We start from the raw sequence: 12974 nt of genomic DNA, 5'->3' as shown, positions 1-12974 counted from the left end.
AGGCCTAGGAACTGGTGTTCTGACTTGAGTGGCAGTACATTGTTGTTGATTTTAAGAACAGGGTCCGGATACAAGCCGCGCTTTTGTGAGAAAATTAGGGTAACGGTTTTCTGGGTAGAAAAGCGAAAACCATTTTGATCTGCCCATGTGGTCAGTCTGTTGATGGTTAGCTGCAGCTGCCTTTCACATGTGGATATGCTTGAGGCTCCGCATGCTATCTGCAGATTGTCAACGTATTATGACTGCATGATGGAGGGTGGTATTACTTCATTAACTGAATTCATTTTGACTACAAAGAGTGTAGTGCTTAACACGCAACCCTGCAGCACACAATTTTCTTGAACAAAAACACGCGACAGTGTGGAGCCCAACCGTACCAGAAAGTTTCTGTTTGATAGAAAGTCAGAGAGGCAATTAAGCATTCTTCCGCGTATTCCGAGATTCGCCAGGTCTCTCAGTATACCGTACCTCCACGTAGTGTCGTAGGCCTTCTCCAGGTCAAAAAACACTTCTAGGCAGTGTTGTCTATGTAAGAAGGCCTCACGTACTGTGTGTTCGAGACGAACAAGATGATCGATCGTTGAATGGCCTTTCTTATACCCACACTGATGATCATCTAGTAGGTTGTCTATTTCAAGGGTGTACGTTAGTCATGTGTTTATTATGCTTTCGTATGATTTTGCCATACAGCTTGTAAGTGCTATGGGCCTCTGGCTACCCAGTGAAGTGGGTGGTTTTCCAGTCTTTAGATATGGCGCTATGGTTGCCATTTTCCATTTTGTGGGCATTTTGCCAGTTTTCCAAATCACGTTAAAGAACTTTAATAATGCTTGCACGGCAGCTTAAGACAGGTGCGCGAGCATTGTGTAATTGAATTCTGTCTGGCCCGACTGCTGTCTTTTTTCCCGCTGAAAGCACTGTGCTTAACTCTTGGAGTGTCAAGAGAGCATTGTAAGGCTCATCTAGGCCACCGGTTACTGGTAGATTTTGTTTTTCGGTTGTCTGTTTGTATGCCAGGAAGGATGGCGTGTAATTAGCGGAACTGGATATAGTGTAAAAGTGTTCGCATAAAATGTTATCCTGCTCCTCTAGAGATGTCTGTGTGCCTGGGTGTGTAAGTATGGGTATTGCGTATGAGTAGTAGTCGCCGCTGAATCTTCTAACCTGGTTCCACAATTTCTTGGATGTGGTTGTGCTATTGATTGTAGATATGTACTTCTGCCAGGACGATTTTTCTGCATCTCTACGAATATATCGCGCTTTTGCTTTAGCTTGTTTGAATGCGAGGAGCTTGTCACATGTGGGGTACCTACGGAAGTTGCACCATGCTTTATTTTGTAGTTTTTTAGCTTTTGCACGCTTACTGGTCCATCATGGTTTTAGTTTTCTTCCCACTAGTCCTGATGACTGGGGAATAGCTTGCTCTGCTGCAGACAGTATGCAATTGGTGAACTTGTCATTTATTTCATCTACTCTTAGGTGTTCAGAGAACTCATCCTGTAGATTGGCTCTCTGTGTAAATAAAGGCCAGTTAGCTTTGTGAAGCTTCCAACGCTGTGGTCGAGAGCGTATGGTCGGAAGTGGTGATGTTAGTTTTACAAGCGACGGTAGATGGCCACTACCGTAAAGATTGTTTATTGTTTACCATGTAAAATCAGCAAACAGTGAGCTAGACCACAATGCCAAATCTAAGCAACTCGTGGTTCCTGTGCCTGGAGAGCAGTATGTTGGCGATTCAGTGTTTGAAAGACACACATTGTTAGTAAGAATAAAACCTTCAATTACCTGCCCTCTACTGCCTGTCTTTACACTATCTCATAGTAAATTGTGCGCATTGAAATCTCCTGCCATTAAAAAGGTTTAGGTAACTGTTCTGCAATCAATTCTAGATCTCTTACGGTAAAATGTGTATGCGGTGGAGTGTATATGGAACAAATATTCATAGTTTTATGTGATAAAATGGTGACTGCAGCCGTTTCAATGAAACTGTTAACTATAACTTCTCTTACCGTAATACCACTTTGGACAACAATGGCGATGCCACCCGACAGCCGGTTGCTTTGCGAGCGGTCGCGACATATAACAGTGTAACCTTTTAGTATTTTGCTGTTTTTTGGTCCCAGATTCGTTTCCTGCAAGCATAACGCTACAGGAGAGAAGCTTGTAAATGTGTCCTTAATGTCGCTTAAATTTCCTGTCATGCTTCTGCAGTTCCAATGGATGATGTATGCCATTACGTGAAATGATGTGTATACAATTTAGTATTTTGAGTTAATTGTACATAAGCTAAAAAGCGACACTATTCATGTGCTTTGTCACTTCTTTTTTTGTGGGGCCGAAAATGTGTTTCGGCTCCCTTTCCGTCCTTGGCAGGGAGGAATGATGGGCTGCCTGATCGCCCTGCTAGTTGGAGCAGGGTCTGTCAGGCTTTCAGTGTCCGATGGACTCACATCCATGGACTCAGCACCACCAGGGTGCTCAACAGTGTGTGTGCCCGGCGAGGATGCTGGCCTCCTCAAGTGAGGCTGGCTATTCGGCACCGTTGTTGAGACCTCTTTTGCCTTGACATTAGGTTCGCTGACACCAACACTGGTCGAGGCTTCGGGGCCTCCCTGAAAAAGGGCACTTGGTGCCTTTTTTTCGCTCTTGTCTGGGGGACAGACCGTGGCCAACAGATCCTGGAGTTCGACCTGTGTGCCTACAGAGACCGTCGGCAGTGCCTTCCCCCTTCTCACCGCTTCAGCGTAAGTGCCCTTTTGGGCAAGAACCACTCGCTTGCACGCTTCTGGATACGGTATGTCTTCTTTGGTTTTCAGTGTAAGTATGTCTTTTTCTTTTTGCCATTCTGGGCAGGAGCGTGAGTACGCTGCATGGGGCCCCTTGCAGTTCACACAGTTTAAAGGTTTGGTGCACTCGGCATCATCACGTTCATCCTGGCCGCATTTCATGCAGGTTGGACTACCACGACATGAATAAGACCCGTGCCCGAACCTCTGGATCCAGGAAGCACCTGCGAGGATTAGGTATGTAGGGCCTCACACGTAGGTAAAGGTGCACTACCTTAACTGTAGCAGGAAGTGTCGTGCTTGCAAATGTTAGTATTACATTTCTTGTGCGGGTTTCCTTCTTATCTCTACGAATGATGATTGCTCGTGCGGCAAGTACACCTTGATACGCTAAAGCATCCTCAATTTCTGCGTCAGTGTACTTGAGCAGTTCATTGTCCGATTATACACCTCGCATGTAATTGAGAGATCGGTGAGCTGTTACACGGACTTCGTGTTGTCCGATTTTTCCAAGGTGTCTAATTTTGTCATTTTGTTCTATGTTTTTCACTTCTATGAGGAGATCTCCTGAATTCAATTTTTTGCACTGTAATTGCTTCCAATGCATTCTTTGATTGCTTTTGCAATTGAGAATGGTGATATGTCCTGAATCTTAGTTTCAGTCAATGACGTTACGACAAAGAATTTCGTGTAATCGCTCTCTTTAGTCAGAAAATTTCTATTTGCTTCGGTGCGACCCCTTTTACGGGACCGATCATTGTGGAAAGGGGGGGGGTACTTTTTTCCATAGAAAAGCATGTTCATTCGGTAGCTATGCTGGCCACCCACCATAGAGTCCAACAAGGGGAACGTATACACACGTTAGCCATACATTGCTACTATAACCCTGTGGTCCTGACCAAGGGAGGTCAGTCCCCCAGGGTTAACCCTAGCCGCCAAGAAATTTGGAAGTAAACGGAAAAGAGAAGACGACAGGACAGGTAAGAAGTGAGCGATAAAGACGTAGATATAGGGAGAGAGAAATAGGTAAAGACGACTGCCGATTTCCCCTGGGTGGGTGGGCTCTGGGTTGCCGTCTACGTGAAGCCGGGGCCAAAGGGGTGTGTTGCCTCCGCCGGGGGGCCTGAAAGGTCCAATCACACAGCGTCGGCTCAACCCCCAGGATCCCATTTTCCCCGGACACGGCAAAGCCCCGCACGGTTAGGCGTGGGAGGAGATCGAACCCCCCCCCCCCCCCCCGCCCCGCGTGAGCTCCGGTCCGTGGTGTCACTACACACCAAACGCCTGCTTGCGCAGGCGCCCCTGCGGGGTGAATATGTATGAGTATGATAGTATCCTTATACCTCTAAGTATAATATGGCTGTATGAGTGACTGTATCAGTGATGTATATATGTTCTAATTTGTCAATGTAGATCTTTACCTTCACACGCCAACTCGGAAAGCCTGTTCTAGTATTTTGAATTACTACTAGTATGCTCATTTATTAATGACTTTAATACACCTATTGTTTCTCCCTCCTGTGAAAACTTCAATTATTGCAGTCTATCTAAAATAAATAAATAAAAATACCTACATATTCTTGTCCCCAGGTTCATTCAATCTACGAGACATTTGAATGATTTGCAGGATGAATGTGGGAGTTGGCTGACGAAAAAAAATGCTCCATAATTCATTACTGGTGCTTTCTTGTTAATATGCAGTATTATGACATTAAGGGAAACAAATCAAGGTGAACAAAAGTACCTAAAATCACTGCCACCATACCTCAACATGTAGATCACCAGACAGGTGAGTCGATAATCGCGGCTTCTAGTTTTACAGGTGAGGAGATTTTTTTTTCCTGCTCCCATCTGGAGGCACACAGTTTGAAAGCCTGTGCCCGCTCAACAGAATTTCGCATGGAGGAAGTCTTACCCAAAAGTAGTGCACGATAGTGTGGACACTATCTTGAGAAGACGGCCTCTCCTTTGCCCTGTCTTCAACCACTCGCCTTTCCTCCCAAGAATTGATGTCATTATTGATTGTGAGCCACCAAACTAAGATAATTTAAAATCCTCAAACTACTCTTTCAACGTAACCTGTAATCAACGAGATCTCTCCACCCTAACATAAAATATAAAATTAACTAGTGCTTTGTAAGATATACTGCTTTAAGCTCGCGATACATAAAAATCACAAGGAAATCCATCACATTCTTCCCAATTTCCATTTGCAAGCAGGGCAGAAAGTGAATAATCAATATCATTCGTTTAATGAAACCTATTATTTGCAGCAGTCCACAGACATGGTCACATCACCACTTCAATCTCATGTTCACAAAATATTAAGCAGCAACCTTTTCATGAAACTATGAATGACTTCCAGGAAGACACTGGAGCAATGCTTTTCTGACAATATCCGAAGCATGAGACTTCCTTGTTTCTCCATAAAGGGATGGACACATCAGCAAAAGCACACAAGAGAACTGTTAAAGCCAGCACGAACAATGCAGTACACCCAAGATTGCCTGGGCTTCACAAAACGTTTTTTAGTATTTTAATTGAGTGAGCACTTTTCCAGTACTTATTTCATGTACCTTCTTTTTTTTTAAAGACAAGCTCACTATGTAAGGCAATATGAAGTTAAGCACTGGAATTCGGAGGGAAATATGAAATCGAACATTAGTGGTAACGTTTTTTAGTATTGTAACTTTTTCAGTACTTATTTGATGTACCTTTTTATTTCTTTTTAAAGACAAGCTGACTACATAGGGCAATATGAAGTTAAGCACTTGAATTTGGAGGGAGATATGAAATTGAACATTAGTGGTGATGTGTTGTATTAACATATAAGACATGAAATATATAAGTGCTCTCTAAGTGACCCCAATCAGCTAAGGGTCCATTCGGTAATCATAGCACAAAATATATGGATAGACTATAATAAACAGATGCCCTGTTACTAAATAGGGATGGGTGCATCAACTGTTGATGCCAGGCAATCAAGTGTCTAGACAGTCTTTTTTACACATTGCAGGACGTTTGGAATGTCTTTCATGAGTCATAGTAATAACGAAGTAGTGTATCTAAAATAGAACACACAAGATAACGACGATAATGAAAATTTTATTTTGGTCCACAGATGATGCAGGGGAAACCCTGCCACACCTGGCTGGTCCCTCGTAGAAACCGGTTCGCCAAGCCGAGCTTGGCGGCCTTTTCGCGGGCACTCTGGAGGGCCATGGTTACACATGCGAGATTTAAGCCAGCGACTAAATACAGTTGGATGTACTTTGCTTTCGAACAGCAATGTGTCTCTCTACCATGACACATGAAATGAGTTTTCAGTGTTATCCCTAGGGTTTCCAAGCCAAAAGAAGAAATGATCAGCCTAAATCTTGAAAAACAAAGGTCAATAAAAAATATGGCGACCCTCAAGCTTCACCTTTAAGAGTTGAAGGCAATAGCGATATCTTGTCCCAAGTGTGTACTTGAAATACTTGGTGCATAAAATTTTTCTAACTAGCTGTTGCCACATTCCTTCCTGAAGTTTTGTTATCGGCCTATTACACCCTAAACAACGTTAGCGCAAACCATGACTGCAGTGTTCGAGAAGCCTCGCGACTATAGTAGACCATTTTGTTAAAATTACGCATGCAACGTGAACATCACAAATTATTCTGGAACTTGCGTGACCACCAGCGATAATGCTGAAATATTCGGCAACACAAGCATAAATGCCGACGCGCTTCGCCGAGCGATGCCGTAGTGGAAGGCTCCGAAAATTTCGACCACTTGGGGTTCTTTAACGTGCACCCACATCTGAGCACACGGGCCTTTAACATTTCCGCCTCCATCGGAAGTGCAGCCACCGCTGCCAGGATTCGATCCCGCGACCTGCGGGTCAGCAGCCGAGTAACTTAACCACTACACCACTGCGGCGGGGCAGGGCTATACCATAATGATGATAGCGGTGACCAACGCTTGCGAACACAACGCCACCTATCGCTCACTAGTTGTGACTCCGAATTACGTCTTCTGCGCGAGACACGTGCGCCACGAGGCGCAAACATCTTTACGAGGGGTGTCAGCACGCCCACAGAATGAGAAGTCTGCACTTAAAACATGGGACCTCTTCTGTGGCACATTTATGGACACAATTGGCAGCATTCCTCAAAAGGAAAGGGCCGCCGTGCACCTTGTAGGAGACACTGATGCAACTCCCTAATGAAAATGTGACCATCTTTGTCGAACATATGGCCCGGCTGTTTCATCACACCGACCCTGCCATGGCTGAAGAGAAACTCCGGTTCCTGAAGCAAGTGGTCAAGCAAAAACTGTTTGTGGCAGTTGTGTGGAACGCACCCAAAACAGTTCAAAACTTTGTTTTGAAGGCTAATACAATCGAGAAGATGCTGGAAATGCGCACCCGCCAATACAATCGCCGATCGATGCAAGACAGCGCAGATGTTCACGCCCTTGATCCGATGGCATACGTAGAAAAATGCGATAGACTGTGCGGAAGGAGCTACGGAAGCTGTTGTCTTCATTGCAGCCCCAAGTGGATTCAATTGCCAATGTTGTCCGCAAAGAAGTTTGGCAATTACTTTAGGTTTCCGAAGCACCGCAGCGTCAGACATAAGTGATGAGCCATACTGCTGCAGCCCGACGCTAAACTTCACCAAGAGGCCGCATTGTCACTGTTCTGCCACCAGCCACTGCCATAATCGATGCCATATCATCCACCCGCCGGCCAGCGCAACACTTTGAGAAAAAACGTGTGGCATGCCCCCGACCACCGGCCTCTCTGCTACCACTGTGGAGAAGATGGACACACCTATCACCAATGCGAGAACCGCCGGTGTGGACTACGTGGTTTTGCCATAGATGTGCCACATCCACAGCGGGGAGAAAAACTCCGCGACATTGCCGGCTACCCCGCAACAGTACAGTGGTGCCTCGAGGATCTTCCTGTTCACCGTCACCCGGCTGCTACATGTCACTTCACCGCCCGCTGTACACTGGCGCAATCCAGGTCTGGTCGCCTAGCCCACACTCGGAAAACTAAGGGCAGCAATCGATGAAGGTGCGGTTTTTGTGCGACGAACTGCTGAAGATCCTCCGCCACTACCGCCATGACAAAACTTCAAGAGCCCACTGCAACCGCAACGGAGTTCTAACGTTGAAACTTTGCAGCCAGAAGAAGATTGATGATGCAATTTTACAACTGTTGTACAAACGGTTGTAGCCGAGATCCGACGCCGTGACGTAACTGCAACGCGAGGCGACGGACTAACGAACTCGACGTTCTCGTCGACAACTACAGCGTCACTGCTCTTGTCGACAGCGAAGCTGACTATACCATCATCAGCGAGACATTCGCCACAAAGATGAAGAAAGTTAGGACCACTTGGGAAGGCCCCGAAATTCGTACAGCTGGATGTCACCTAGTTACAGCGGCAGGAATCTTTGAAGTCAGAGAAACCATTAACTGTTAAATTTATCCTGCAAGCTTCAATGTACATAGCAATGCTTGAGAGGTGTCGTCCTTGGTACGGACTCCTTAATCCTTCATGGTGCCATCGTCAGCCTGAGAACAAAGTCGATACCACTATCCAGAGGAAAAGCGCTGCCGCCGCACACGTTATCAGTAAGGCACACCTTGTACATGATGGAAGACCAAGTCACCATTCCTCCTTGCTCCAGCGTAAGCACTTCTGTCGACACTCGAGAATCAACAGACATGCAAGGCATCGTCGAAGGCGACCAGCATCTGTTGACACCGCGAAGTTCGCATCGCCAGAGGAATACTTGAGCTACGAGGAGAGAACGCAAGAGTCACGAACTTCAGCAGCGAGTACAAGCAGATGAGCAAAGGTGTGATGGTTGCGTATTTAAAAGAGATACTGGAAGTCAGCAGCACTTTTGCCTACATCAAAGAGGTACTGGAAGCCAGCAACGGTTTTGCCCTTATTGATTCTGCCGCATCTATTCCGACGACTCAAGCCCTTCAACTAGCTTTCCGCACTAACCTGAGCCTTCTGACGCATAAACAAGAACAGCTAAGAAGCCTCCTCCGGAAATACAACTGCTTTTAGTCGTCGTCGTCAAGAATTCGACAGACCCCTGTCGCAAAACATCGAATCTTAACATAAGAAAGTGTTATGCCACTCCGTCAGAGCCCGTACAGAGTTTTGACGTGGGAACACAAAGCCAGAAAGAGACAAGTTGATGAAATGCTACACGACGACATTATCCAGCCTTCAAAGAGTCCATAGGTGTCATCAATGTGTTAGTGAATAAGAAAGACGAAACTCTACCCTTTTGCGTAGACTATTGTCGCCTAAACTAAATAACAAAGGACGTGTACTAGCTCTCAAAGATAGACGACACCCTAGATCGACTCCACAATTTGAGGTACTTTTCTTGGATGGACTTCAAGATCGGCTATTAGCAAATCAAAGTCGAAAAGAAAGGCTGCCTTCACCACACCGGACGACCTGTTCAAGTTCAAGGTCATGTTCTCTGGTCTTTGCTCAACACCTGTGACTTTCCAACAAGTCATTGATACAGTTCTGGCTGACTTGAAGTGGCAGACTTGCCTCATTTACTTGGACGTTGTCGTCGTGTTTTCCTCAAGCTTAGACGAACACCTCCAGCACGTAAAATGCGTACTTCCCGCAATCAGGAGCCCCGTACTCGCTCTGAAGTCAGAAAAATGCCGCTCCACGTACACGGAACTCCTGTTTTTGGGTCACACGAACAGCAAGACCGGGATGTGTTCAGATTCGAAGAAAATAGCTGCCATGACCGTGTTGCCATCTCCCACTGAAAGAAGGCTGTGGGCCGATTTTTCTCGACTTGTGCGCCTATTACAAATGTTTTGTCAACGATTTCTAACAGATCACTGAGCCACTCACGCTGCTCACAAAGACCGATGTTGAATTCAAGTTGAAAACGGCACAAGTTGAAGCATTTGAGAAACTGAAACGACAGGCTGCTGACCCTTACGATACTTGCACATTTCAACGAATATGCTGATACAGAAATTCACACCGACGCAAGCAACGTAGGTCTCGGCGCCGTTCATGTGCAGACGACCAACGGAAAAAAAAAAGGGTTATTAGTTATACTAGCCGGTCGCTATCGAAGGCAGAAGGCGACTATTCCACAACAGAAAAAGAGAGCCTTGCTATCATCTGGGCTACACCAAAGTTTGCCCCTACCTCTATGGCAGGCACTTCAAAGTTGTGAACGACCACCACGCCTTGTGCTGGCTAGTTAACTTGAAGGACCCTTCAGGGGTTCTCACACGATGGAGGCTAAGACTTCAAAAATTCGATGCCGTTGCTTACAAGTCCGGATGATTGCACTTCGACGCCGACTACTGGTCGGAAGATGCCATAGGCAATAGACATTCGAAGGGGGCATCGGTAGGCCTTTTGTGACTCTGGCACACTGTGCAACTGGCTATGTAGGTTTCGGTTGTCTTGCGCGATTGGAGCCAGTAAAATCATTCTTTGGGGCGATAGAGTGTTCGCGTAGATCCTAAATTACCGGCACCTGGATGATCGTACACGGCGCGTAAAACCGAAGAGTGGAGGGCTTCCGGCACCACCAGAAGATAGCACGCACCTGTGGCGGTGAAATTCTTTTTATATGGCAATACATCCCGTATACAAAAATGGCCGTTTGACGAGTCTTTCACAGCGCAGCAGAGCGGTTTTAGAGTTGGATCACCACGCTGCTGTCTCGCGAAGGTTACGGCGTCTGGGAAATCTTGTTGTACAGTTGCGATTTCCTGGTTGAAGCTATCAGCGTCACATTCCGTGGTAAGGAGGGGCAGCCTGGAAAGACAATCAGCGTCAGCATGTCGTCCCCCACTCTTGTATGAGACAGTGAAGTTGAACTCTTGCAGACACAGAGCCCATCATGCAAGGCGTCTTGACGAATCGCAGAGATTGACAAGCCAGCACAGAGTGATGATCGGCGACGGCTGTAAACTGACGCACGTACAGGTATGATCAAAACTGCTGAACAGCAAAAATAACCGCGAGGCATTCTTGTTCAGTTACCGTCTATTTACGCTCAAGTTTACTTAATGACCGTCATGCTTAGGCAATGATGTGTTCTCTATTACCTGAATGAAGAACAACACAGCAACAAGACCAACGCCGCTCGCATCTGTGGATCTCCATTGGCGCGGTAGGGCTGAAGTGTCGTAGTATCGACTGTGACGTCAGCAAGAACTTAAGCTGCTGAAAGGAAGCTGAACACTCAGGCATCCACTCGAATGGGCCCTTTCTGTGCAGGAGGCTTGTCAGGGGATGAGCGACGTCAGCAAAGCAAGAAACGAATCGCCTAAAATAGGAGCACAGCCCCAAGAAGCTCCAGAGTTCTTTCACAGATTGGTATGGCTGAAATGCTTCAACAGCCTCAGTCTTTGCGGGGTCAGGCTTGACGCCGTCTTTTTCCCCGAGATGACCCGGCAGGAAGGCAAGGCACTCTCCGAAATGACATTTCTTGAAGTTGAGTACAAGACAAGTCTTTTGTATGCAGCTTAGTACAATGCCGAGACCCATGTTATGCTGTAAAAATGTGCGTCCGAAGATAACATCATTGGGATAGCACATACATATCTCCCATTTTAAACCCCGCAGAATGGTGTTCATAAGTCGTTCGAAGGTGGCAAGCGCGATGCACAAGCCGAATAGCATAATGTTAAATTCAATAATTCCACCGGGTGCTATGAACGCCGTCTTTTTTGATCATCGGTGTGCATTGATATTTGCCAGTAGCCGGATGTGAAATCAACAAAAGAAAAGTAGGAAGCCGAATGAAGACAATTCAATGCGGCATCTATGCGCGGAAGCGGATATACATCTTTCTTTTTAATGCTATTAAGCTGGCAGTAATCAACGCAAAATTGCCAACTGCCGTCCTTCTTTTGAACGAGATCGACAGGTGGAGCCCAAGGACTTGCAGACTCCTGAATGACTCCTTCTAGCAACATTTCTTCAACTTGCTCACTAATTACTTTACGCTCTGTCGGTGACACTCGCTACGGCTTTTGTCGTACAGGGTGCACTTATACAGTGTTTATACGATAGCGTACTCAAGACGCTGGTGTCGAGGATGCCTTATCATTTTGCGAAAAGTCAAATGGCTAGTAACGTATGGGGCTCACTCGTGCTGAGGGACTAGCTCACCCTCAATAGAAGCTTCAAATTCGAAGAGCTCGAGAGCAAGGACTCGTTCGCATCGGCGTGAAGTACAGCAACTAAAGTCGGTGTTCCCTCCCTGAAAAGTGCGAGCTTCATACCAGAAGGTAGAAGTATGGGCTGGGCCATGTAATTCATCGTCCATAATCCAGATCGTCCTTCAAATACCGATAACAAGCAATGAGGCACCAACATGTTCTTCTTCACATAAGCTGAGTGTAGAGGTTCTGTTGTGGCGTCAAATGTAGTAGGAGCTGCACCAAAGCAAATTACCGGAATGCACACCTTACACTGCGCAGCAATCGCTACATCCTCGGCAACACAGAAGGCACTTTCTTAACACGGCGAGTTCTCTAGGAGTTCGGTCATAAGCTCGTGGTGTACTGAAAGCTCTCCACTTCGATAGTCAACTCAAGCGCCACACTCCCGTAAGAAATCTAGGACTAAAATAACGTCGTGCGTAGATCGAGGAATCCTGGCGAGTCAGTGGTAAATGCTTTGCCACACGAACAAACATCTGCTGTACAAATGCCGACCGGGCACAATGTGTCACCACCTACACTACAAAACGACAACTTTTTCTTGCACAAAAACATAACTTTTTCTCCCAGAAGAATTTTATGAGTCAGGCTCATCACTGTAATCGTTGCCCCAGTATCTAAAATATCTATAATGGGGACATTGTCAACACACACATGAACTTTGTTTTTCAGCATGAAGGCTGACTGAGGTATGCTTGACAGAGCCCAGTATCCAGCAACTTCACCCCTCTCACCCACACTGCCTAGTTTTCTGGTGGTGGTGACGGGAAGCGACGCCGTGGCGATAACGACCGGCGAGCACGTGGAGCAGGTGGCGGCGTTAAGTTGTGGTCGGAGGCTGGTGACGAGTTCCAGAAATTGCCTTGGCGAAATTGACAACTGGAAGTTGGGCGTTGAAAAGGGTCGATGACGATAGAAAGGGTCGATTGCTATAATTGTAGAAAGCT

The sequence above is a fragment of the Rhipicephalus microplus genome, chromosome 9 (assembly GCF_043290135.1).
Source record: "Rhipicephalus microplus isolate Deutch F79 chromosome 9, USDA_Rmic, whole genome shotgun sequence".
Lineage (NCBI taxonomy): Eukaryota > Metazoa > Arthropoda > Arachnida > Ixodida > Ixodidae > Rhipicephalus > Rhipicephalus microplus.
Note: the sequence above shows the minus strand (reverse complement) of the source record.